The 26,085-nt window shown below is 45.7% G+C and overlaps 1 protein-coding gene and 1 long non-coding RNA gene across 5 annotated transcripts in view; one reads left to right on the forward strand and one right to left on the reverse strand.

Moving 5' to 3' along the window:
- The window catches only part of FTO (FTO alpha-ketoglutarate dependent dioxygenase), a 415,235-nt gene that overhangs the window by 313,593 nt on the left and 75,557 nt on the right, over positions 1-26,085 (forward strand). The window lies entirely within an intron of this gene.
- On the reverse strand, positions 17,011-24,007 carry LOC123000772 (uncharacterized). The gene is made up of 3 exons (XR_006409014.3): positions 19,211-24,007; positions 18,951-19,072; positions 17,011-18,790 (listed from the first exon to the last, which is right to left on the reverse strand). It is a non-coding gene; the product is annotated as an uncharacterized LOC123000772 (long non-coding RNA).

Consider the following 26,085-nt stretch of genomic DNA (forward strand, 5'->3'; position numbering starts at 1 on the left):
GTTTCCAACTGAAATCGTACCGCAAACACTTGGTTATCTGGAGATAGACATCTTCAATTTCCTGATTGCATAATAGAAATGGGATTTCTTTTTCCTCTCAAAAAAAGCATTATCCATATCATCAACATAAAGTTGTCTGTGCTTTGGGTTCCAGAAAGCCCTCCTCTCGGGAACTTCTGAATTGCTAACAGTTTCCACCATTTCTCCCCCTTCAAGGGGACAGGTAAGTGTTGCTAACATGGTGAAGTCCAGAAGAGGTCTTCGGGAGCCTGCCAGACCAACCGTGGCCACCTGGCAGACACCGTGGCCACCTGGCAGACACCGTGGCATTGAGTAAATAGACACATTCCCCCACCATAAAGCCAAGTAGCGCCGAGAACATTCATCTGGTTGCAGATTGTGTCTAATGGCGGCACAGCCAACACACGTTATTGCTTTATTAGTAACTCAGGTTGGAAGTCTGTAAGGATTCGAGACCGTGGTTTGGGGCAGTTCAGGACAGTTCAGACACTTGTCCTGGCAGGGGTTGGGCCGGCCTTTGCAGTGGACCTGCCCTTCTCACCAATGGTGCCAGCGATGTGTGGTCTTCACGCGTGCGTGTCTTCCCAGTGCAGCTGGTGACAAGGCACGATGTTTTCCTCACTACCTGCCCCCCACCCCCAAGTTTCTGATGACCCATTTCTGAGACGGAAAATTCTTGGCTTTGGCCGACAGCTTACATCACTTTTGCACTTAAAAACGCCCATGATCTCAAAAGCAGCCCTCATTTTTAAATCGCTTTGTATATCAATACTTCATTTTATTTAATACAGTGTTTTAAAATTATATTTAAAAGGCAGCCTCTTTCGTCTCATGTGCCCTTGGCTGGGAAACAAAGGAAGTCTCTTTTAAGAGGTGTTTTACACTTTATGACTACTGAGAGAGAACATAGTTCTTTAATAGGTGTGTGTGTAAGAGAGTTCCACATTATAGGTTTTCAGAGATTAAAAGCTCTGGAACAGGGCTGTTTGATAACATCTTTGAAGGGCAGAGGAGCAAAATGGAAGCCTCAGAGATGTGGACGCCAAAGCAAAACACTCCCTAACCCTGTGGGCAACAGGAGCTTTTCTGAGATCGTATGATTCTCACCGATAATAGCGCTCTGCCTTGACGGCGGGTGAGGGCCGTGCAGGATGAATCATTCTTGTCTTATACTTCATGGTTATGGGCATGTAATATGTTCTTCATTGAGCCAGGCAATTGACGGAGACGCCAGTGCATTTAAGACTTGAGTCTACTGGAAATGAGACTTGCATTCTTGCCAGAAATGGATGCTTTTCTGTGTCCACCACTATCACACATCTTGACTTTTTTTTTTTTTTTAATCCCGACTCTTAAAACAATAATATCAAACAACTCCAGGGGAAAAAAGTTAAATATTTCCATATGAAGAGCTGATTAAATTTGTATGGTTTTCTTTTCAGTAAAAAATGATACGTGATGAAACACAGTGCAGCTGGATGGCTGGTTTGGGCTGATACGCCCTCGTCCTCTGATCTCTGGGCCCAGCAGCTCTCAGAGCCAGTGCCCGGTGAGCCGCCTGCCGTGGCCCGGGTCCTGAAATGCCCATTCCCGGGGCATCCAGACCGCAGGACGCAGGCTCTAAGCACCATCAGCAGTCACCTGGCTTAACATGTCCTCTTAAGTCACATGGCTCTTCGGGGGCAGGCTGAGTCCCTGTGGAGCATCGTGGTCGATAGGGGACGTTTGGTGCTCCGTTATTAGGATTCCTTCAGTTGAAGGTGGGGGAAAGAGCCTGGCTGGGAGGTGGGGGATACTAGTGGGGAAGATGACTTATTATTGGCTCATGTGTTTGAAAAGGACAAGAATATCTGGCTTTAGTACAGTTTGATCTTGGGTTCAAATGAGGTGACTGTAACCTGTGTCCTTTTGCTCCGAATGCTGCTTCTACCTCCTTCGTGTTGGTCCCACCCTCAGCCTCTCCTCTCTGGGGCACAAGATGTCTGCCAGCAACTCTTGAGGCTCCATGCTTCTGTGTTCACCTCCCATGGGGAGAAGCAAGGGCCCTGCCCTGGTGTTCCCAGCACAGGGGCTCCTTTGCCTTGACGGTAGTTTGGGCAGTAGGGTACTGCCAGGGCTAGAGTGGACTGAACTTGAAGCTTCTGGGCTTAGTCTGGGAAGGTTTCCTGGTGGGAAACTGGGACAAGGTTACAGCCTGAGTTGGGGACAAAACAAGAACGCCCCTCAGCCATGCCAAAGGCCGTTGCACCAAAACAGTAAGGAAAGTAGACCAGGAAACTGGGGTGGTTTTGGGAGAGTCACATTTAGTGCTTCTGTTTTCATTCCCTTTAAAATATGAATGATAAGAGGAGAGGGCTTCTCAATCATTTGTATGGATGTACAGGCTTGACTTTTGTTTCATCCAGTGTTTAGAGTTGGGGGGTGGTGGTGGGGAGCTCTTGCTGCCATCATCAGGGGTCAAAGGTAATGGCAGCATATTTTTTCTTCAGCTGTCTTGAGGGAAATGAAACCATCCTGACGCTTCTATGCTTAAAAACCGTGCCCATCTTTCTTCTCTGCCGAGAGGAAGTTGCCAGCAACTCAGGACTCCTCCAGGTTTGGCCTGCTTTGGCCCTTGCCTGTCATACTTTCTTGGGGCTCCCCTCAACTCTAAGATTGGATGGCATCTCCTGTCTTTCAGCCTTTCCTCTGACACATCTTACCTCTATCCACCCTCCATTTCTCTCTGCTAGAAGTCGGATAGCTCTCGTCACCGTGAATGTGATCAGGTTTCCCCCGCTCCTGGTTTCCAAAGATCATCTCCTGCTGGGTCTCAGCTCAGAGTCAACTTGGTTCTGCAGCCTCGCTACCGGAAGCAGAACTGCCCCGAACCCCCTCTGTCAGTGGTGACTTTTCCTGGGTGAGGTCAGGCACTGGAAGACTTGGTAGGCGACATTCACTGTGGGGCTTCTCACGTACATTCCTCAGACGGGGATGGGAAGCGTCCTCCCCCCAGCCCAACTCAGGGACTTCAATTCTGGGTTAGAGAAAAAGACAAATTTGACTCTCAACATTTGTCAGGCTCTAGGGAAGCCGTATGTGTAATGGAGCTATTCTAGATCTCTCTTTGTCAAACTGAGTGTTTACTGTGGGCTCCCTTACAGCGCCCTGCCACCCCCCCCTGCCCCCCCCCCCCCAGAACCAGTCTACAAACAAAGCATTTACCCTCCGAGGATTCCTTCCTAATTAAAATTTTACATATACTAAATAAACAAGGGCACTTTTGAAATGTAAATCTGTCATTTTCGTAGGCAACTTAAATCAGCTCCACCTACCTTGAGACCGGTCTCTCCTCCCGCACAAAGCCACACGCGTTCCTGGTTCGCCTTGACTCTTGTGCGGCTCACATTCCCTGTGTGCTTAGATCCTGGTGTGGGTTGTTTTTTTTTTTCCCCTTGAACACTTTCTGCAGTTTAGTTATTTGTTGTAATTATCAAGTTCATTTTTCTCTAATAGATGTGATTAAGTATATTTAGCACTGTGTAATGAGTTTTCTGCCTGGTTGCATCTTAGCTAATAAGGAATTCCTTAGCGGCATCTCTGACAGCTGCTGCGGATCCCAGGCCTGCGCTGCCACAAGAGACCTTTTCCATGAACTGCTAGCATTAGAGAAATTAACTCCATTACACTCACCATAAAATCGAGGCCGAAATTTGATTACTAATAGATCCTCAATTCAACTAGAAACTAAAGAAATGGGGTGGCCAGTGGGGAGGAAGGTAAATGCGTGTGAAATGCCGGTGTGCACATTTTCATCAGTGCATGTGTTCAGAAATTTCCAGCCGTCCCTCCGGTTTAGTTCCCGAGCAGGACCAGAGAGCAGCGTGCCAAGCCGATGGTCTTATAACGGTGCGATTCGGTAGGTATGGGGCCGGAAGTCTTTGTTACTGCCGTGATGGTAACACCTGGTCATCGGTGCCTCTGTCCTCACCGAGCTAAGAAACCTCTGGGTGTGTTTTTGGCCACCGAAACTCCTTGCCGTTGTTGCAGGCTGTCCAGATTTGTAAGGCTAAAGTGCTGAGGACAATTAGTGATTGGTGAGTGGCTGCTCTGATGTATCGTTGCTTAGCAACAGTCTCTGAATTAAGTCTCTGGAAGGGGGGATACAGGAAGAGACAAGACAGGAAGATGAACTAGGTACCATTTCAGTGTGTAGGTGACTCGGCAACACAAAAAGAGTAAAAGATATCTGTAATCATAGAAAAGGCTGAGTGGGGAATGGGGGATAAAGGAAAGAGAAGACAATGTAGCTTCTCTCTTGCTAAATAAAATAAGAAGAAGTGGCAGTTGAACCAGCCCCATTGATGGAAGAGCTCATTCTCTTTCTTTGACACTTTGACTGTGATTCCCACGCAGGGAAGAACTCAGAGAACATTACCCCAAATTCAGCATGATCCTTCAGGGAAGGAAAAGATGGAGAATGGAGCTGTGCCTGGTTCTTGAAATCATATGGAACAAGCTTAATTTAGCTTTAATCGGTTTGTACCAGCGAACTAGGATTAACCGGGGGACAGGGCCCAGTTTTGATGAAGCCCTGCTTGCGGAACCAGCCGGATTCGGTGCTCTTGCAGACTGATGCTCAGTCTTGCTCCGTTTGAAGTAAGGAAGTATCTTGAAGGAGCCAGGCACAGCAAGCATATCCATTTCAATAGATTCAGCTGAGTTTAGACTCTCAGCTGACTAAGATATCACCCTGAACTCCGTGATTTAGTGAGCTGGTTTAGCCCCTGGAAGGCCAGATGAGCAAAAGAAAGTGGAAAAGCAGTAAAAGACCTTGAGCCAGATACTGAGCCTTGTGAAGGGGAGGCCTTATCTACCACTGAGCTCTGTCTGGAGGTCTGCAAAGGTCCAGGGACTCATTACTGTTCGTGAGGGCTGTTTTGCAATTAGTGTTGAAACACTGAGATAAAGGAAGGATATATAGGAATTAAAAACAGATAACGTAAACACTAACAAAGAGGCCTAATCCCCTTGGCTGAGTGTTTTGCATGTTTACCTCTGATCAGAATTCTTAATAATATCGAGTGTGTTGCAATTCAATAAAGATCCCCTAGGAAGAAAGGGGTCGATTCTCAGGATTAAAAAAAACAGAACAAAATGAGAAAAACAGAAACAGAAAAACTTATACGTTCTATTACTTTAAAAACAAAAAATTCGGAGACTACGGAATAGCCAGTAAGCTACACAGGAAGGTTTTGTTTTGGTTTAGTTTGGTTCAGATCACCTCTGGGCATAATTCAGTCTCCCATGATCTAGTGATTGGAAGGGTATCTCCAGGGCTCAGAAAGCAGATTTTCTGTCTCCACCTGTGACTTTTTTTCTCTCTGAAGAACGGTGGTGGCCATCAAGAAAGTCTTTGCCCTCGTGGCCCGAAGTTCCTCATTGGAGAAAGGAGGCTGATAACCACCTCTGATTCGTGCCTACTACCCATAAAGGGCTCACCGTCACAACAGAGCACTGTATTTTCAGGACAATGTATAATTATTTGGGGAAAAGCCAAAAATGATGGCTAGCACATGATACTAGCATGTATAATAGCGTTCTGTCTGGCGGCCGATGGCTCCCGTTGCAGTGTCGTAAGCTCCGAGTGCTTTGTGCTTCTGTGTCCCCACCCCCAGCTCTCATGCTCCGGTTGTCGAGCACCCAGCTTCCCTGCTGGATTGTAAAGTCTGTGAATTCTGGGGGCCTTGTACCTTGCTTTCCACTGACCGTTGTATCCCTGGCCCAGTGCAGACTCGGCTACTCGGAACTCAGTCCGTGTTGGTTGAATTTGTTACATTAGAGTGTAGCAGTGGTAACCACCCTCCGAGATGACCGCCCATCCTGATATGCACAGCCTTACGTAATCCCTCCCTTTCAATACGGGCTAGACTCGGTGACTTGCTTCTGACGGAGAGAACGAGGGGGACGGGTAGTTCATCAGAGGCAATGCGGCTACTTGCTTCTCTTTCTTTCCGGACCACTCACTGGGGGAAAGCCACCTGCCGTGTTGTGAGCCACCGAGGCCTCCAGCACCAACTGCCACGCCAATGACCTTGGAAGTGTGTCTTCCAGCCCAAATCAAGCCTTGGATGACCGCAGCACCAGCTGATAGGTTCATCGCATCCTCGTGAGAGACCCGGAACCAGAGCCACCCAACTCCCAAGTTCCTGACCCCCCGAAACTACTAGATAATAATGCTCATTGTTGTAAGTCCTGAATTCGGGGGGTAACGTATTACACAGCAGTGAATAACGAATGCAGTGGCTGATTGCCACAAGCATCACTTCATCCACTTAGTAGGTATTTGTTGAATGCTAGCTCTGCCAGGGGTTGTGCTAGATGCTGGGGATACCAGGACAGATAAGGCCTTTGAGGAACTTGCAGTAATGACCCACCATCCATGCAAGTGCAGTGGGCATACAGAGGAGGGAGTCGGAATGGGGGGAGCCATAAAACGGACAGAGGCGTCTCGTGTGTAGCCCCCTGGCCTCCCAGCACACATACATCACAGAAAATACTTCTTCCTAACCATACCTTGACGTTTAGACAGTTCCAGTAAACTTTGTTCGGCTCCGCTTCGTGTAGCATTGATTCGTGGTGGAGCTGGTGGGCCATCAGAGAAGAGGGCAGATTATCCTGAGTTCTTGGCTCGGGCTCCGGGCGTCCCACGCTGCATTTGACTCAGTCAGAGTGGCTCTTCCTAGTCTATCACTGTGCTTTATTTCTCCCTGGCCTCTCTTGTCACTCACAACCCTATGAACTTGGGGTCTTTTGATTAAAAACGAATTGTTTGATCATCTCTAAAAGAACAAAAAACCCCACGAGATTATGTTAATGCTTCGTACATTTGCTGGCTATATAAATGCACGTTTCACTGTGGCTTGAGGCTGAACATGGCAAGAGGATGAGTCATGTCTTGGGCCTCGCCATGGAGTACTTCCATGAAGGCCAAGAAGATAAAGACAGCAGCCAATAAAGCTCTGATACACCGATGGGCAGTCCCAGATCACAGTGGAAGGAACGCACCTTCAGAGGGCCCCTGCTATAATGGCCCTTATAATGACCGATTCATGAAGAGACCCATTCCCAGGACCTCATCCTCTAGGCTACACAGAGCTTGCCCTGTACACGGATGGCCTTGTGTGGCTGCCTGGGCCCTGGGGGTGAGAGGCAGAAGTCACGGAGGGGGAAAATTCACTTGGTAACAAAGAAGCACCTCTGCCGGGCCCGGGTCCTCTCCCTTTGTAAAGGGGATGGGGCTCAGGAACAAGAAGAAGGATCGGGCACCAGAGAGCCCCAGTCATACTGTCGAGATGCTCCCGGGTTTCGAGCCGACTCCAAGGAGGAAGAAAGCCGACACATTCTTTTACCGTTTGCCGCAGGCCGCCACGGGAAAGCAATAAAATGCTGAGACCATCCCCTTGCCGGTGTAACTGATTTAAGTGGGAAAAGGGAGACAGTCTAGCAGAGACACCAGAGATTCCTGGGCTCTTCCCCAGCCTCCGCGCCAGCGGGAGAATGACGGAACGGTTGGTCGTGGTTGGCGTCTTCATTTGCCTCGTCCTCCCCTCGAAAAAAAAAATCCTTCCTTTGTACGCTGCCACCGTGTTGAGTTTGGTGGTGCTGGTGGTTGTTTTAAATAGGAGAACTTGTGAAATGAGACTGCATAAAAGATGGGCTTGTTTTATATATGGGGGATATTGCCTGTCCTTCAGATCTATGTGTCTCGCTTATGGAATGAACCAAAGTAGGACAGATAAACTAATATTTTGTATAAGCTCAGCCAGACAATACAGATGATAAAGATGTTTCATCTTCTTATGCATGCAGAAAATATGAAAAATCGTAGTTTACACATATTTGCTCAATTCAAGTGTAAAATTGGGCCCCTCGATTGCCCTGGGCCACAGTGGCTGTGTTAAGGAAGCTCGATTTACCTTGCAGCCGAGTGAAAAATGATCAGAATATTAGACTCATCTAGCCCACATTAAGGAGCCATTGCATTTCCCGACAATTTTATGCTATCTCAATATGAAAACAGAGCAATTTCAACTCATATCAGGTTATGATCGGCAATTACAGTTGCATAATTCACCTAGGCGCCTCTACGCAGGGCCTTTATTTTCCCTCTTGGTGACATTCCTGAGAAAGTGCCTGATAAAAATGTCATATATCATCCCAGCTTTAGAACTCGTGAGGGGGTAATCTGCCATGGCTTGCTGAGCCCATATTCATCACTGGATTTTTGACTTGGAGGGGTCATGGCACTTATAATTTCCTGTTTGTTATTGTCCTCGGCAGCCCTGACAAGGGCTGTAAACGCGGGGTTGGAGGCGGTGGTTAAGCGCCGTTCCGGTGGGGCTCGTCACCAGCAATAGCCGCGCGTGGCTGCGGCTCGTGCTGTAGTCGGCCGTTTCGAAGATAATTAGATTTGATGTCAACATTTCTTTATCACCTGCATCCTTTTGTGCATCTGTGTGTCAAGTTGTTATTTCCGGATTTATTAGCACCCTCAGAGCTACTCTCTATCTGTCAGCCTCTGTGCTGTTTGTGTTGACAGTTGTAAAGTTAATTACTAGTACTAATGAGCATCGGGCTTTTGGTGGACATGGCGTTTTGGACATTTAAAACTATAATTAGTTTTTTTTTTTTCTTTGTGTAACGCTTCAGTACAGAAAAAAGTGTTCGGGGGGGGAAAATACCTTCCTTCCACTCCATTTTGACATTCTGTGTGCAGTCAACTTATCTTTTATTCAGAGGCTCCAAAAATTCAGTTCTGTTTATTTTTAAAATAGACTTCTTTGCATTGTAACTCGATGAATAATTTCTTTTGTTCCTTATTTCTCTTCCAGCTTGATAATGTGACCGTTCCGTGTGCCTTGAGAATTAAGGATAGTGATGGTGGAATGATGAAAAAAAATGTGCTGGGTGAATGCTGACCTCCACCCAACCAGGCTGCAAAATCTCCACTTAGACCTCTTCCTCTTTTCAAATCTTAACTCTGGGCTCACGCAAAAGAGTCCATGAATGAAGAAGAGTAGAGAAAATTAAAAGAGGAATCAATGGTTCCCTGGGTGGCTGGTCCCTAATAGTAATAGCGAGTACTTACACAGCGTTCATTCCGTGCCGAGAATCGTGCTAAGCTCTTTATACCAGAGTCCCTTGCTCAGTCCTTACCACCAGCCTAAGAGGTCTATACTGCCATCTTCATGGTACAGATGGGGAAACTGAGGCTTGGGACGGGGAAGGAACTTACCCAGGGCCTAACAACTAGGCAGTTGTGTTGGGATTTGAACCCATCAAGGCAGCTCAAAGCCTGTGCTCGGAACTACTATGCTGTAGACACCGAGTACGCTTTCAAGAAAAATTAGCAGACCCCTGGGGCATGTATTCTAGAACAACAAAGAGCAATCACTTACTAAATCAGATGGGTTCATTTGTATTTCACTCCCAGTCATAGAGGGACGCTGGCTTCAGTGTAATGGCAATTATCTGTGGCATGTACTTAATGGAGGGATTTTGTTTGGTCTGTTGCGGCAGCAAAGCACCACTCCCTTGCTGCTATTCATATTTACTTTCTATTCATCATTATCTGCCATTTTGCTAAATAACTAGCCTTCCCGGACATAAATCATCCATAAAAATACTCTGGCTCAGAGAAAATTTCGCCCTGGCACTGCAATGATGAGATAACCATTTTCATCTCTTGTTGAAGCATTGAGATTTATTGGCTTTCGATGGGCAACAGACCAGGCATCACTCTCTGCTAAACAGACTCCCACTTGCATTTATTCTTATTGCATTTAGTGATTCAAAATGGAGCTCTCGGAATCCCTCGAGGGTCCATTCCCAGCCTGGGTGGGGTGTTATTACTTTATATTAGATAAGGGAAGGACACACAAAGAAACATGTGGTGATTCGGATGATTTTTTATTTCCGTTTAGCAGTGATGACAGAATGTCATAGTGAAATGACTTCAAAAGTCATTTTTCCCCACTGCCCTGGTTCTGCAGCCTTGTCCCTTGAGGGCTCTTCCATTGTACAGTGTTATTAATTCTGCTAACTTTCAGACTTCATTGCTGACAACAGGCCTCTTGGCTTTCGCAGCCTATTACATTAAATTTCCCATCAAACCATGTCAGCCTCTGAGGTCACAGATTTCGAGAGAAGCTTTAGATATTTTGCCATCTGACTTCACGGGCAGGTGTTTTCTAAATTGCTTTTAGGTTTGTTTTTCCAGTGTCAGAAATCAGATTGAACCTATTTAAAAAAACTCAGACAGTGAGCGCTCATCAGGATAAGAACAAAGCGGAGTTTGAGGCACGCCTGAACTGGAGCGTGTGTGCGTGCGTGTGTGTGTGTGCGTGTGCACACGTGGACCTGTGTGCGCGTGCACTTGTATTTCGGTCGACCTTTCCAAGGGAAAGCAAAGCCTTCCAACCAGACTTCATCCCCGACCCCACCCGGTGAGTAGAGTGTCTTGTTGACGACCTGTTTTTCTAACACTTACTGAAGCCCCCAAAGACGGTGTGGCTGCCCTGGTGAACAGAGCTGTGCGCCGCTGACCTTGGTTTTGGAGGGATCTGTGAAACCGTGGAGTGGCATTAGAAGGTCGCTCCGGGCAGCCCAGCGAAATGATTGTGGACCTGGTTGAGGGCTAGCATGTCCTCACGTGGGATCCTCGAGCGAGTTTCTGGTGGCCATAAAAATGCAGTGTTTCTGTAATGCGTTAGTTTGGGCCTGCTGTTGTGGGATTCCAATCAAGGAAATGCAGAAACCTTCCTCCCCAGCAACATGGCCACAGCACCACGGTGCTGTCGGAATTACATTTGGAAGGAAGCCTGTGGAGGAAAATGGAACGGGGGGCTCCATTTAAAAACAGAAGAGAAGCAAACGAGCTGTTGTTTTTTAAGCCGTCCGTCAGCTCGTGAAAATGATTACAAATCATTTGGCACACCCAGTGTACCCTCACAATCATTATTGATTATTAGTTGCAGTTAATATTTCTGCTCGAAAAATGACAGCGTTAAAAGCTCCCCCGTCGCAGTTTGGATTTACAGGCCCGGCACTTAGCAGCCTTTGGGTCTCTTCACTGAGTACCGGATGTGTGCTTGGGAGGGAGGGAAAGTGACAGGCCTTGGGAGTCGAGGAGGAGGGAGGACACACTCCCTGGCTTCCTCGGTGATAGGTGTTAAACACTTGGGTGCAGGAGGCGACAAGAGCTTGGGTGCCTTGCCAGAAACACTGCCCTTCATGCTGGCCCTGCCCCCTTTTTCCTTTATCATTTTTAGAGCCTCTGCAGGCTGCTCTTTCCTGAACCTCCCATGAGCCAGCCCTCCATGCAGGAGGAGGTGCTGAACAGGCTGGAGCCAGAGAAGGATGAGGGAGGCGAGGCCATGTCACTGTTTCCCCTGCTAGCAGCCAGAAGGAGAGAGAATCATTTGTGGCACTCTGGGGACAGTTTTGTCACCCTGACAGTAATGCTGTTATGCGCTGGCTTGACACACAGGATGAATCCATAAAGACAGATAAGTAACTGTGAAAGTGGCTGGGGATCAGGCTGAGTGCCACCACTCACCTGCAGTGACAAATAGATAGTCATGAAGGATTGGAAATCCTGCCCAACACGGAGATCTGTCAGCAAAGAGATGGACCGCAGCCCCGGTGACACAGGCAGCTGGAGGAAAGTGTGCGTGTGCACGTGCACGCCCCTGAGGGGGGTGCGAGAGGGTGAACTTCAGAGCCTGGTTTTTGGGGGGGGCGGCGGTCAGGCTTTCCGGGGGGGGGGAGTGCTGGTGCAGGTGGGGGAAAAGGATTTCAGCTCTGCTTTTCTTGGTGAACTGGATTGTGGGTGTTGTGTCTTTTTATTGGTAGGTTCAGGCATATTTGGTTAAGAAGGCTGTGCCTCGTTTCCATTTTCCCTGGAATTTTTTTCATACCAATAGGGGTCCCCATCTGCAAATGAAATGAATCCAAGTTTTGATAGTTAGCAAAATATTACCGCTAAGCTGCTGGTGTCAGAGGCACCCGGCAAAGGGCAGGCGGAAGCAGGGGGCCGCATATTTATCTTTTATGTTGGAATGGTTTGTTTTTTCTGGTTGGGAATCTGCTTTGCTTCAGTGGAAGAAATTCTGAGGGACAGCGTTAGAAAAAACAAGCCGTGTGCCGGATCTTACATCTCCTGCTTGGGCTCAAGATCCAAACAGCCCTGCATCCCGCAGTCGTGAATCCCACTGTTGATAGGATGCAGAATTCGCTTTGTTTTCATTATTCTTGAGGTCGCGAATGCCTGGCTGTGCCCTAGGAGATTCCTGGGAAGTTATGGAATAGATTTGAGGTGAAAATATGCGTAAGCGGTGAGAGTAAAAGCTCTTCAGGTCACTGTCAGGCATTGGGACAGAAGCCTCAAGATGCGGCACTGCCATTTAGAAACTCTTTTCTTTCTTTAACCTACCAAGGATATTTTGGCCCTGGGGATACATGTAAATGTACTGAGGACCCAAAGGTTTCAGACAGGAGGGGTCCTGTGTCCTCCGTGCATTTTAGCAGGGGGTGGGAATGGAAGCAAACCAATATCCAAGCATCTGTTTTCTAAAACAGTGGCCAGGATTGTTAGTATTAATAAGCTGGCTCCATGCGGGGTATGGAAAATCATCTATCAAGTCCTTGTTCTGTTTTTAATGTAATAATTTTTTTTAAAAAAAGGACTTAACGGCGCCCAGCTCCCCCCGCCCCCATGAGTCCTCTTACCGTATTCTGTGCTGTCACCTTTGGCCACCTGCCTTTGTCATAGGTGGCAATGTACTTGATCTAGCTCAATTGTACTTACCCTGCTAATTTTGCTCCTGGGAACTTAACAGTAGGGTACTCGTGTGTTTGAAGCACTATTTCCTCCCCGATGGTTGTGCGGAGCTCCAACTGTTACAACTACTGTTACTATTACTACTGTTTGAGGGCCAGGTACTTCGGCATTTACTCCCCTGTCTAGGCAGGCCCTTGCCACTTTGTATTTCTTAGAAAATCCTGGGGCCTGGTTGTTGGTTTTAAGATACTTCGTTTTAGCTTATGATTTTTGGAGGCTAAGACTGTTTTTGGGTAATTCAGCTATAATGAAAACATTTTTTGTTTTGACCCTAGGTGCTCAGTGTGACATGTTTTGACCCTATCATTCTAACCATGATTTAAATTCTGAATTTCCAGAAGCCTTATTAAATATGTCAATTTGTGCACCAGAATGGTAAATGTTCCTGTGAACTTTGACTCCTAAAGGAAACTCTATTTTGAAAGAATAAAAGATTTTCCTGATAAATATGTTCCTCATTTTGGGCTAATACTTTCAGTCTGAATGCTGGAATGGGGAAGGGCCAACCCATTGTCTGACCCCACTCGCTACCTCATTCTGTGATCCTGCGAGATTTTACAACCCCCAGCATTAGATTTTTATTTTGCCAAGATCACTTTCGTAATGGGATAGAAATCTCCCGAGTGCACACCTGATTCTGTAGGCCTGCATGTGAATAAGAAAGAGAGTGAGCCACTCGCTATCACGGGAATGCCAATAACCGTGCCGGATACCCAGCACTCAGTAGGCTGACAGAACTGTGTGGCTGTTTTATTAACTTGGGAGCTAAGGTCACACTCCTTCCCAGGGCCTTTGCCATGAAATGCAAGCCAGGGACCTTGCCCCAGCAGCACATCTCCTCACTTGATTTGCACAGACTCTCCTAAAAGTTGTCTGGCTCCTGCCCACCTGCCTCATGGGATGGCCATGAGGTGGAGGGCGGGGGGGTGCACTGCAGACAAGGGGGCACCCCAGCCAGCAAGAGCTTTGTGCTAACACTTGTCACAGTTACTCTTTCTGTTGTCCTTGGCTGCTTCTGCTGCTGTTTGGTGTGTATGCCAACTCCGATCAGGACCCTGGATACCAGCATTTGTCAATAAAAAAGTGTCCCATGATGCTAATTCCCTCCCTCGGTTTTAGCTCCAAACCCACCTCTGTGAGAGCGCTTTGGGAGAGAACTTTCTCCTGTAGGGTTACCTGGTTATTGGCTCTCCCTTTGTTCCCCAGGTCAAACTCTTCAGAGAAAACTGAGCCAGCTTTCGTACTTTCCCAGGAATGGAAAAATTGTTTTGGTAATAAGATACAATTTTAAAAGATCGATGTGCCCAGCCCATTTCGCATCCTGCCCATCATCACGTGGCATTACCTCCACCTCTTCGAAGTCTTCCCCACCGCCCGCCTCTGGTCTGAGTGGTCGTGAGGACCCTTGGTGTGTTTAGAACCCATGGGCCAGCAGCAAACAGCTTTAGAAACGATCAGGAGAAGACCTGGCTCAAAGAACTTACCCAGCCGTGCTCTTTAGAGCTGACTAACCACTTTTGCACACGTACTTTCTCTTGATCCTCTTAATGTGGTGAAGTGAACATGGCGGATAGCAGAGGCCCGATTTTACAGTGGGGCACCTCGGAGGTGGAGAGACCCCACTGCCAAGTGGCTGGGCCACCACTCACCATAGCACTTTTGCGGTCCTGGGATACTCTGGGCGTTGTTTCCCTGAGTCCTTACAGCAGCCCGTGTGCGCTAGGTGGGACAGGTGATGATGTCCCACTTCGTAAGTGGGGAGGCTGAAGCTTCAGGAGGCTGACTGGCCTTCTTGGGGACACAGCAGATAATGAGTGACACAGGCGGGAGACGTACCCCGGACCTTCCGCCTCTTAGACCCACACTCCTTCCATTACACCAGGATTAACTCCAACAGTCCAGAAAAATCTCAAGAACAAAGCTACTCTTTAAGTCTCCGTAGAGCCTCACCCTTATAGGATTCCAAATTCCTATGACAGCCAAGCTGTAGTGCCCCAGGGGAAAGCTCCAGAAGGGAAGGTCTCCCTTGGCCGGCTCTTCAGGACCCGACCAGGGAGGGCGTAGCAGAGGGCCCCACACCTAGGGCACGCTTACCCACCAAGTTGGCAACGTGGAGATGCTAAAGGTCTAGACCCACATCCAGGCACTGCTCACCTTTTGCTGACTCATGCCCGGAGTGTTTGCAAAGTGCACAGGCTGTAACCCAAAGATGGAGCCGATGTATGGAAGAAGTGTCAGGCGTTGCTAGGGACCAACAGGCAAGGTGTCCCTGTCAGTGGGGACAGAGAGCAGCCGCTGAAGGCGGGAGCCTGCGCCATAGAAACCTCCCATCCCGAAGCGTGTGCTTGGATGGCAGGGGAAGCTGCCACCCATCAGACTGGGCTGCATTTGCAAAGGTCAGGCTTTAATTACATGCACAGTTAAATGGAGATACTGTAGAGAGGTCACACTCATATTTCTTCGGCCTTCATTAATGTTATTGCTCTGTCACTTTCCCTCTCCTTGGGTTTGTAAATGAAAGTTCGTTTAATACATTTAAAAGGATTATTTATTTTTAATTGTTTTACCTCTGGAGGGAGAGGTTACTTTTTTTTTTTTTAAGTAGTTAAAAAAAAAAAAACGAAAACCAACTTTGCCTATGCATTTCTTGCTAATTTATTTCAAACCCTGTGCTTTTTATAGTCTTATCTACTAATGCTTTTGATTAAAACACAAGCAAAAACCAGCCAACACGAACAGGTTGAATGCCACATCTGTGCAGAAGACAGCAGCTCACTTATTTATGGCTCCAAGAAATGGAGCCTAAATTAAGCTAGCTATTGCTGGAGAGTGGATAAGCGGCCATTATGAATTATCCTTAATTATAGCGATTTCCTAAACTAATAAACCTGCTAAATCTTTATTGCAAAGGTTAGTTTACGCAGTGCATATAAAATCCGCATGTGCTCCGCATCAGCCACCAGCTGTCTGACAGTGGGTTTGCGATTTTAGTGAGTGTTCACATAAATTTTATGTTGGTTATATTAACAGTCAGTCCATATCACTACCCACAGATGCCAGTAGACATAAAAATTGCTCTCTAGTGAGCCTAAATATCCCTAGAAGCTAGTTGTGTCTAATGTTCCATGTAGTATTTGTACGTGAAAGCACCAGATTGGAGGGTTATTTACAGATGAATATTTCAATCCAGTTAGTTCATATAGGCCTACTTAGCCGCCTTTGCTGGTTTATTTGTATGCTAAATAATTCACCAAAGGTTCTTGTTTACTTTCTATAGTAGTTTCTATGAAATGCAAACAAGGGAGCCAACTTTAGGTGTTCAAAAGGCTAAGCAGCTCTGTGTTTAAATGCAGGTCAGAGCAGCAAACGCAGCCTTGCCCATGGGCTGTCACTCAGCTTTCCTTCTTTCTTTCTTTTTTTTTCCGCCTTCCTCCTCCAGATATAACTGGAGCTTGCTGCTTTCATAGGAATTTTTGGCTGGACTATCTTTAGTCTAAATTTATCTTTTTCAGACCTGCTATATGCTACCTCCAGCTTGCACAATTAACCACCCAACGCCAGCAGCAAAGAACACATTCTTGGCTTTGAGAAGCTTCCCCACAGTCCTCTGGGCTGACAAGAATAGGTCAATTCTCTGCTATTGAAATGCCCTTGTTTTCTCCCCCCCCCCTTTTTTTCCTTTTCTATTTCTTTTTCTTTCTTTTCTCTCCCACGATTTTTTTTTTTTCTGGTGCATTTCCAAATCTCAAGGTTTGAAAGGACAGCAAATAGGACCTTTCTCTTTTCCTGGAAAGCCCCGAGCCAGCCCGACCTCTGTCACCCTGAAGGACAGAGGAGCCAAGTCCAGCTCTAAATGATGTAGCCTTTAGCAGCCCTCAGAATATCTGTTCACCTGAGTGGGAAGGATCATTGTTTTCTAGCGAGGTGACAGTTACCTGGCCCTATTGTTCACATGTCCCCATGGCTCCGTTTGTATGTGAGAAATATCTGTCTGCCCCTACATTTTGCAAATGTTTATGATCCTAAACATTTGCCCCTAAAGAGGTTGGAAAATAGCCTCCTTCATTTTCAGCCCGGCGCTGCCAAGATCATGAGAGAGTTCAATAGCAGTGCTAACTTTTTATTTAATAATATTGATTTTATCATTTTTACTACTTACAATGGGGATTGGTCGGCTGATAGTTATTTGACCTCCCTTTGTGCATGGCTGTGGAGTGCTTCGTGAAAGCTATTGACATATATCTCTCTTCCCCCACCCCTCTTCCAGTGGCCCATCTCGGCAAATAATATTGAGATGCAGTAACTGTTCCCTGATATTGATTTCAGATTGTGTTCATCACACCCTTCCTGGGGCCAGGCGAAGAGCAGCAGCCCCAGTTCTGTAAACCCTTGACTGCTGCAGGCTGAAGTATCATTTCCATCTTCCAAGCAAGAATATCAACCATATATGTTTCAAAAAAAAAAATTACCCAGGAAAATGAAAGCATGTTTTGATCTTGATTATTTTTTATGCATACATCATTAAACTGATCTCTTCAGTTTTATGTGGGCTTTTTCTGTAATTTTTTTTTTTCTTAAGGAATACTAGAAGATCCGTGGTTCCCTGAGCTGGTAAGAGGAACTCTGATTACATTTTAAGCTGCTGGGATTCAGAGTTTGGCACACTCGGCCAGACCCAGGGCCTCTTTGACCTTCGGTTCTCAGCCAGCTGGGGCCGTTCTCACCACCTGGGCCTAAAAAAAAAAAAAAAAGTTCCATGTTTTGCGTCCGTGGAGTCAGTTGAGATGGCAGCACATTTAAAAGAACCCGAGGTTTAACATTCAGGGAGCAGTCGGCCTAATCCAGTGATTATAATCACGTTTATCCATAGGAAGGACATGACACGTAGTCTGGGCGGATTTGCATACTCATTGAGAAAAACACCAAGCACAGAGCAAATAATACTGGAATCCTAAGTTTTATAGGCAAAAAAAAAAAAAAAAAAAATGCCAATAGAGAATCTGCACCAGGAGTGATTATATCTGAGTGATGGGACTGTGGGTTATTTATTTTGTCTTCTTCGGGCGTTTCTACATTTTCCAAATTTTCTTTTGTGGTTAGAAAAAAATCTCCACTCAGAAGTGTTATTTTTGAAAATGGAGAGGTTAGTAGAAGGATTGGAACTCTCCAGAAGATCCCCAACCACCAGAGGGGATACGTTAGCCGAGGCGGAGATGGACTCACTGGCGCGCTAATCTCGACTCCAAGAGAAGCAGGACAGACACGGCTCCTGTCGCAGTGCGCCTGCTAGTTCTTACTTGGTGAGGCCACTGGGGACGGCGCTAGACTTCGCCACTGAAGCGTAAGCACGGAAGGGTCAGGAAAGAGGGCTCTGGAATGAGACAGGCCTGGGTTTGATTCGTGGTTCTTTCTTTCACCAGCCATGACTTCGAGCAAGTGACTTAACGTTCTCTATACCTCAGTGTGCTCGTCTGGAGAATGGGTTATTGAGAGGCTTAAATGCCACAGGATGTGTAAGCTTATAACGCACTTCCTGGCGTCTAGTAAGCAGTCAGTAAATGGTAATTTGCATTGCTGGCATCTGTATAGCAATTTCCTCATCAAACCGGAGCCATAATGGGAATTCGCACAGTCGCAGTCCGCAGAATGGTGACTTTTTTTTTTTTCCTCTCTAAGCCCAACTGGGACTCAATTAAGATCTATCCAGTGTCTAATACATGTCAGATTTCCAGGACAAACCTGATTTCGTAGAGCACTCTTTGATTAGAGGCAATTCATTTTTAAGTGCATGTCGAAACGAAATTTTGGCTGACTACTTTTGTGAGGCTTCTTAGAGAAATAAATGTTTCTCTCAGGAAAAGAAGTTACAGGTCTTTAATTATGGTTCTGAAAAATAGGATCACCATCCAGATCATTCTTTGGCATAGAACGTACCCCTCCCCCAAACACAGGCACATGCACAGTGAGCGCATACCACCCCCCCTCTCCTGCAAGAATTCTTCCAGAGCAATGCTAGAAAACGTAACAGGAGCCTTTAGAATATTACCTTATTTTTTGTGGCAGGGCCAGTTGTGCTTTTCTCGAGCATTTTCCATTTGTGTGGTCGGAAGCACAGCCCGATACCTCGGGTGGCGTCGGACCCTTCCCTGCAGGCAGCCATCTTCAGGGCTGAAAGCAGAGCATAAAAAGCAGCTAAATTAGAGCCTTTACACAGTTGCTGGAACTGGCTTAATGAGAGACAGCGAACATTTTGCAGGCTACTGAACTTCTGAAATGTGACAATCCAAGCAAATGAAATCATGGTACCTTTCATTGTAGTTTAATTGGACTCAAACTTGGCACGAGGGGCCGCTGAAAGCTGTATTCAATGAGATAGACAGGAATTGTACAACAGCTAATTCAGCCCACACAACACATCTTACAACTGTCCAAGCTCCGCACCGCGCTCAGGACTGACTCTCGCGGTCAAGAGAGAGAGAACGGCCGTGCATAATAGCCAAGATGAGAAGGCAGACCCAGGCCTGGCATGGTGAATGGCATACCTGTCACCGTGAGTTATGCACTTGAAATAACTCAGCTTCGTGGCAGCCGGTCCAAGCCAATTTATTTTAAAGAGGCAAAAAGGAGTGAAACAAACTTGGGCCCTATCTTCTGCCTGGTAGGGTGTCAAGATATCAGTGTCAAGGAGTCCTCTCACCCGAAGGGCGAGGGTGAGTTGAGCATAAACACGAACAAGGAGAGAAATAGGCACAGGCCTCCCGTTGAGTGGAGCGGAATGGGAATCCCGGTCGAGTAACCCAAAAAGCAGGAAATTACCCGAGCTGTCAGGAAGGGGACCAAAATCCTGTCAAGCAACAGTAAAGGGAATGGGAACTATGGGAGGGGAAAGGTACATTGGGGGGGGGGGGATGATGGGAAGACGCAGATCATTTTAGGATGGGCACATCTCCTGAGCGCAGAGGCCCTGGAAAGTTCAGAAGGGGATCTTGGCTTCCTCATTCTGTTCGCGCGTTGTACGAGTGCTCCCCCGCCCGCCCCGGGTTGAAACGGACTGTGTAATTTTAGCCTCTTCTGGTCTAACCATCCCACCTACCACTCCAGTCCACGTCGGCTGTTGTTATAGCTCCTGGGTTAGCCAGTAAGGCTAGGAGAGTGGACAAATTGGGTGCCTGCATGTAACAGGCCATCCTGGACATTGATTTTTGAAGGTTCATTAGATAAATGCTGACATCACAGATTGATGTCTCTTTAAACCAGTACCTAGCGCAGGACCATCGAGGGAATCAAAAATATTGATGTAACATGTTTGAGCAGAAGGCTCACTGGAGAATTCCCCTGCCTAAATGGGATCCATCAATTTAGGCTTTCTTTAATTATTCTAATTTCTGTGTACCACATCAGGCGGGGAGTTTGTCTGCAGGAACTGGTTTTTATGGGGAACGCTGCTCCCACTTTAGGGGCAAAGGAAGGCCAGACAGGGGGGCGCATGTCTATTTTTCATTGTTGTTTGAGCTGCTGTTTAGTAATTAAAATTTTTGATCAGAGCCTAATTTTCCCATACAGTGTGGCCATGAAATTGACAAGGGACTGATTAATGGGCCGACCCTGGGGCCAGGAGGCTGCTAGGTTGTTCTCTTGTGGAAGGCATGCTGGCAAAATAAAGTTGATGGTTTTGTTTGTGTTTAACCCTTCACCTTGGCACTATCAATACATTGAAGACATCATTTGTATCTGCAAGTGTTTCTTTAATTAAGACCTTCTAAAAATCTTTCCTATTGATTCATTCCATTATCCTATTGATTAACTGCAGTGGATCATGTACTTGGTCTTCAGTGGAAGGCAACAGTCTCGGCCGTCTGTCATGACTACAGATGCAGACCACAGGCAGCTAGCATCCAGCGCCCAGGGCTGGCAGGAGTGTCTTGCGTTCTAATGAGGCGTCGGCGGTGGCTCGGTGGGGCTCGCTGAACACCACCGAGAAAGCCGGTTGTCTCCTGCTGGAGGGGTGGCCAAGCATAAAGCATTCCTCCCAGTTATTTATACTGCAGCCGCTTAGCGAGCAGTATGCAGAGATGGGGTTGCTTGCGGGGGCGGGAGCCTGGCAGGCTTGCGTGGGGGATGGGGATGGAGGAGTCTGCTCTGCATCTGAATTTGGAAATCTCGAGCTTTGAAACAAAAGCAAACTCAGAAATGTAGATGCCAGGCTTGGTTCCTGGACAGCCTGTCCATCTTCCTTTGCCCGGGCTCTAGCTTTGCCCCTGCCCTTATGTTAATCAGCCTGCTCACCAGACTGGCTACAGGTGCCACAATGGGCTTCCTGTTTTAGAGGAGCTCCCCTCTGCCTGGTTCAGAAGGAACAGCTGGCCGCTTTTGTACCTTCTGCCGTTGGCCTTGGATCTAAATCATGCCCTGGTATTAAACATTAAGAAACCCGTGACTGAATTAGCTCTTAAACTTTGTGTTTTGAAATAGTCCTTAATATTGACAGTCACAAAAAATGATTCTGGCTGGGGTTTGAGGACAGAAGGACTTTGGTATTGTGAGATGTGCAAAATCACATGAGATCTTGCGCTCAAAAAAGAACAGAAAGCACTCAGCACATAGTAGGGGCTTGCTCAATACATCAGTAATCGTTGACTTGCCTGCAGTTCCTTTTTCTCCCTCCCATACACGTCTGGTTGCATCCCCCATGCCTTCATCCTGCAAACAGGCCAGAGCAGATGGCTTTCTCAAGAGTCAGGACACCTCTTTACCCAAATGGAATCCAGTAGAAAAGAAACAATGTAGAAGCAGGGCTGATGGACAGGAGACAGATGAAGTTAGGGAGTGAGATGGCTCTCTGCTCTGACTCCGTAGCAGGCGGATGAATTAATTTTTACTCTCAGAGCGAGAGGTCCTAAGACTTTGCATCATCACCTCAGCACGGTCATAATGGTCTTCATCTTCATGGTCAAGCTTGGCCTGGGTTTTTCAGTAATGCGTGTGGTCCCTGAGTTCCTGCCAGTGGCGGCTTTGTCCCTGAGAAAGGAAGCAGAAAGCACCCCCGTGTGTGTTTGGGGGTTGAGAAGGTGGGAGTGGGAAAGCTGGTGGTTGCCAAGAGAACTTTTTTTTTTTTAATAGGAGTATTTAAAGTAAGCATTTCCACCATTATAGAATTTTAAAATCAAAATCGAGTGCAAATTCATGGCCAATTTGTGTTTCTCCTATCGGCTGTTATTAATAGCCAGTTGTTAGTGCCGAACCAAACACTCAGTTTCCCTTGGCACCAAATGTCATGTTCTGGGTGTCCTACATTCTGTCCAGCGGGTTAACGTGGTATAATGAATGAACTGTTTTCTCAGGCCAGGGACCTGACCATCCTAACTGCCAGTCCCACCCTTGTAAACTTTTGTAAATGCCTCATTTCCACATTTCTATAAAATTTGTCATTGTGGGGATACTCCAGACTCTTCTCCAAAAAAAGAAGAAACTTACTTAGATCTATATGGACTTTTCATAATTTTTTAGAAGAGAATAGTAACATTTTTAAGGCTCAGTACTTCTGAGTTTGCTTTTTCAGTGAGCATGTTTTAAATTAAAATATTTTATCTGTGCTAATTAAAATCGTTTTTTGAAAATCCAGAGAAGTATAAGACAGAAAAGAAAAGCCTCCTATACTCCCACTGCCTTGAGATAACCACTAAGAGCGTTTCACTGTACTGTCTTCCAATCTTTTTTCAGTGCATTCATATGTACATATATATTTTTATATATATTTTTAAAGCAAAATTCAGGCCATAGTATTTTATAACCTGCCTCTTTTCACTTACTGTATCACAGGCGGTTTTTCATTTCTTGAAACATTCCCTGGGAACATGATTGGTAATAGAAACTTGTATAAATAAGCCATCTTTACTTAATTTTTCTCCTCCTGTTGGACATTTAGGTTGTTTTCCTCTTTTTCCCTTATCATATGAAATGTTGGGATGACTATCCTTGTTTGAACATTTTGTGTGAATATTTATCACCTTAGGATAAATTCCTAGAAATCGAATTGCTGGGTCAAAGGATGGACACATTTTTAAGGCTTCTGACACATATTACCAAAATGTTCTTCCAAAAGGTTGAACCAATTATGTAGTCTCCCCCAGCAGCCTGTGAGCTGCCTGTTTTCCTGCGCCTTCCCCGGCACTGGGAGCTGTGACTGTGGCGTGTGTAGGTGTGAGCTGTTTCAGTTTCGTAGATTAGGAAAACACTGTCTCCTGGACCTCATTTACAGCATTTCGATTACTAATGAGGTCGAGGCTTTTTCTCATATTTAAATGGCTATTTCTGTTTCTTCTGTTGTGAAATATTTGTCCGTGGCTTTGCCCATTTTTATTGGAACGTTTGGCTTTTTCTAATTGATTTGAAGAATGTTTTTCTTTTTGATTAAGAGGGGCGCCTGGGTGGCACAGCGGTTAAGTGCCTGCCTTCGGCTCAGGGCGTGATCCCGGCGTTATGGGATCGAGCCCCACATCAGGCTCTTCCGCTATGAGCCTGCTTCTTCCTCTCCCACTCCCCCTGCTTGTGTTCCCTCTCTCGCTGGCTGTCTCTATCTCTGTCAAATAAATGAATAAAATCTTTAAAAAAAAAAAGAATTATAGGCCCTGGGGCGCCTGGGTGACTCAGTTGTTGGGCGTCTGCCTTCGGCTCAGGGCGTGATCCCGGTATTATGGGATCGAGCCCTGCATCAGACTCCTCCGCTGTGAGCCTGCTTCTTCCTCTCCCACTCCCCCTGCTTGTGTTCCCTCTCTCGCTGGCTGTCTCTCTCTGTCAAATAAATAAATAAAATCTTAAAATAAAAAAAAAAGAATTCTAGGCCCTTTTTATAGATAATCACATTAGGCTGTTATAGTCAGGTTGAATTTTTCAAGTAGACGTTAAGCAATATTTGGAATATCTGTTGATAATGGCAATGTCATTAATGTGTACTTTTTACTTTTTAAGAAATAGCGAGTTTTGCTCTGATAAAAAAGATATATGAAAAAGAATCTGACAGTGTCAATCCAGCTCGAGTTAACTATCCCAGGACACTACCAGCATTTTATTACAGTTGTCAAAAAAAAAAAAAAAAAAAGAAAAGAAAAGAAACCAACAATTTTATTGTTTTGATTATTGAGATCCAGCCACAGATCAACTGAGCAATTAAAATCTCTAAATAACATTCTCTGAATTGTCAAACAAAGGATTAGTTCCCAGTGGAAAGGACTTTTTTAGAGAAGATAGTTTTCTCTATAATGTCTGTGCCAGTAAATGGTTGCACTAATTGGAATATACAGAAATATTTTACCAGTTTAACAATGCATGACATCCTAATAAGATTGTGATGACAAGCTTTTCTTTTTATGAAAGGTGATGTTACTGCATGCTTCTAATATACATGGGCTCGTGTGTCTTTTTATGACATGTTATAAATGAAATTTTTAGGAGAAATTAATCTGCTTTACTAAATCTTTCCTGGATATGAAATGATTTTTTTTTAAAGCAGGACCCACAGAACCTCGATTTCTGTTGTTTTTATTTAAGTGCTTTTGGAATAATATATTTTAAGGAATCTTGGGGTTGAATAGAAAGGGATCACAATTAAATGCATATTAAGCTGCTCATTCCAAATCCCACTAATCTGCCACGAGAATGTGTGAAGCCAGGTCCCCCGTCTTCCCCTAGCTCAGGTGGCTGGCTGAGTGCAGGCTTGGGACAGTTAATGACAATCTTCCAAGACAAGCAGGACTTAACATCAATATCCCTCTCCCTGGTAATCTGTATACTCTGGAGGTGGTGAGCTCCGGCAGGGTTTTGATGATTTTATGATGGCTTGTGTGTATTTACAGTGTGTTTAAAATACTCTTTTTAATTATCATTTGAGTGACAAAGCTTAATCTTTCGATCTTTATCTGCACCTCCTGCTGATGTATGTTTGTTAGGTAACTAAAAAGCGGAAATTTAGCAAAGCCAGAGCTTTATGCCAGTAATAAGGCTGAGGAGTCAATAGCTGATTAACCCGCCTTTCTCCTCTTCCTGAGAATAAAGGAGTCCCTTTATAAAATCTTTGAAAGTGGCCCAGATTTTCCAAGCAGCATCCTAGAAACATATAATAGCTATACAGAAATGAGCAACATTTGAACTGCACAAAGCAAGCAGGTATGGAAAAGAATATCAGAACGTCATTTGAATACCGTTTTCAAACACACTTGTGTAACTGTTGATAGCCTATGACACAGACCTTGAAACCGTCCATTCTGTGTATTTCATATACACATATCTGTTTGTTTCTGCATGTTTACACACGTGTGTGTGTGCATATCTGTATCTATAGAGATATAGAGAGAGATCATGTATGCCGGGTACATATTATATACATGTAAACTATCATGTGGAGTTAAGCAGCCTGCATGATGGGACGCTGATATTTTGTCAGATTTTAAGGGCTAAACAAATAGGATACAATCATTATTTAGCCTATCAGAACCCTACCTTAAAATGCCTCCTTGGTGTTATTTCATTTGAAACAGGATGGAAGGTGATGGTTATTATTCCTTGCTGCAAATAAGTAAAGGTATTAGTGTTAGTAAAGTATTAGTAACGGATGCTTAGGATTTAGAATTGAATATTGAAACTCTGTCTTGATTTTCCAGAATGATGAGGCACAACCACTACCCTTTTCGAAAAGTCCTTGTTTCTTAAAACAATCGGTCAAAATTTTAAGCGAACGCCGAGGACAGCAATTTCAGTTAGCCAGCCTATGTGATTATTGGCACATGTGATTAACTGATAAAGTTTTGAGCATCATCGTCCTTACGAGTAAAGGGACTCCAGGCTGCCTAAGGCTCCTCTCAAAGAAATCTTAAAAATCAGGGATTGATTTGCAGATTCCGTAGGATATTAAAAGCTGATGTTGTGCCTGAATAAGATAAGCATTCTGTAATAGACTGTACTGGAGAAAGCCCTCACGTGGCCAGGCGATTTTATTGACATCTCAGGACTAAGGACCATAAATTCTGCTATCAGGCAACATACTGTCCTGAGAAGTGGACATCACAAGTGCCGAAGCTGCCTTTGGTGGCCCAGCAGATACAGCATGGAGTCAAATAAAGCATCAAAGCCCAGACTACGCCCTCCACCTACAGAGCTGTCCCCTGTTTTAGCCGTGATATTGGTCA

The sequence above is a fragment of the Ursus arctos genome, unplaced genomic scaffold (assembly GCF_023065955.2).
Source record: "Ursus arctos isolate Adak ecotype North America unplaced genomic scaffold, UrsArc2.0 scaffold_19, whole genome shotgun sequence".
In the NCBI taxonomy this organism is placed as follows: domain Eukaryota; kingdom Metazoa; phylum Chordata; class Mammalia; order Carnivora; family Ursidae; genus Ursus; species Ursus arctos.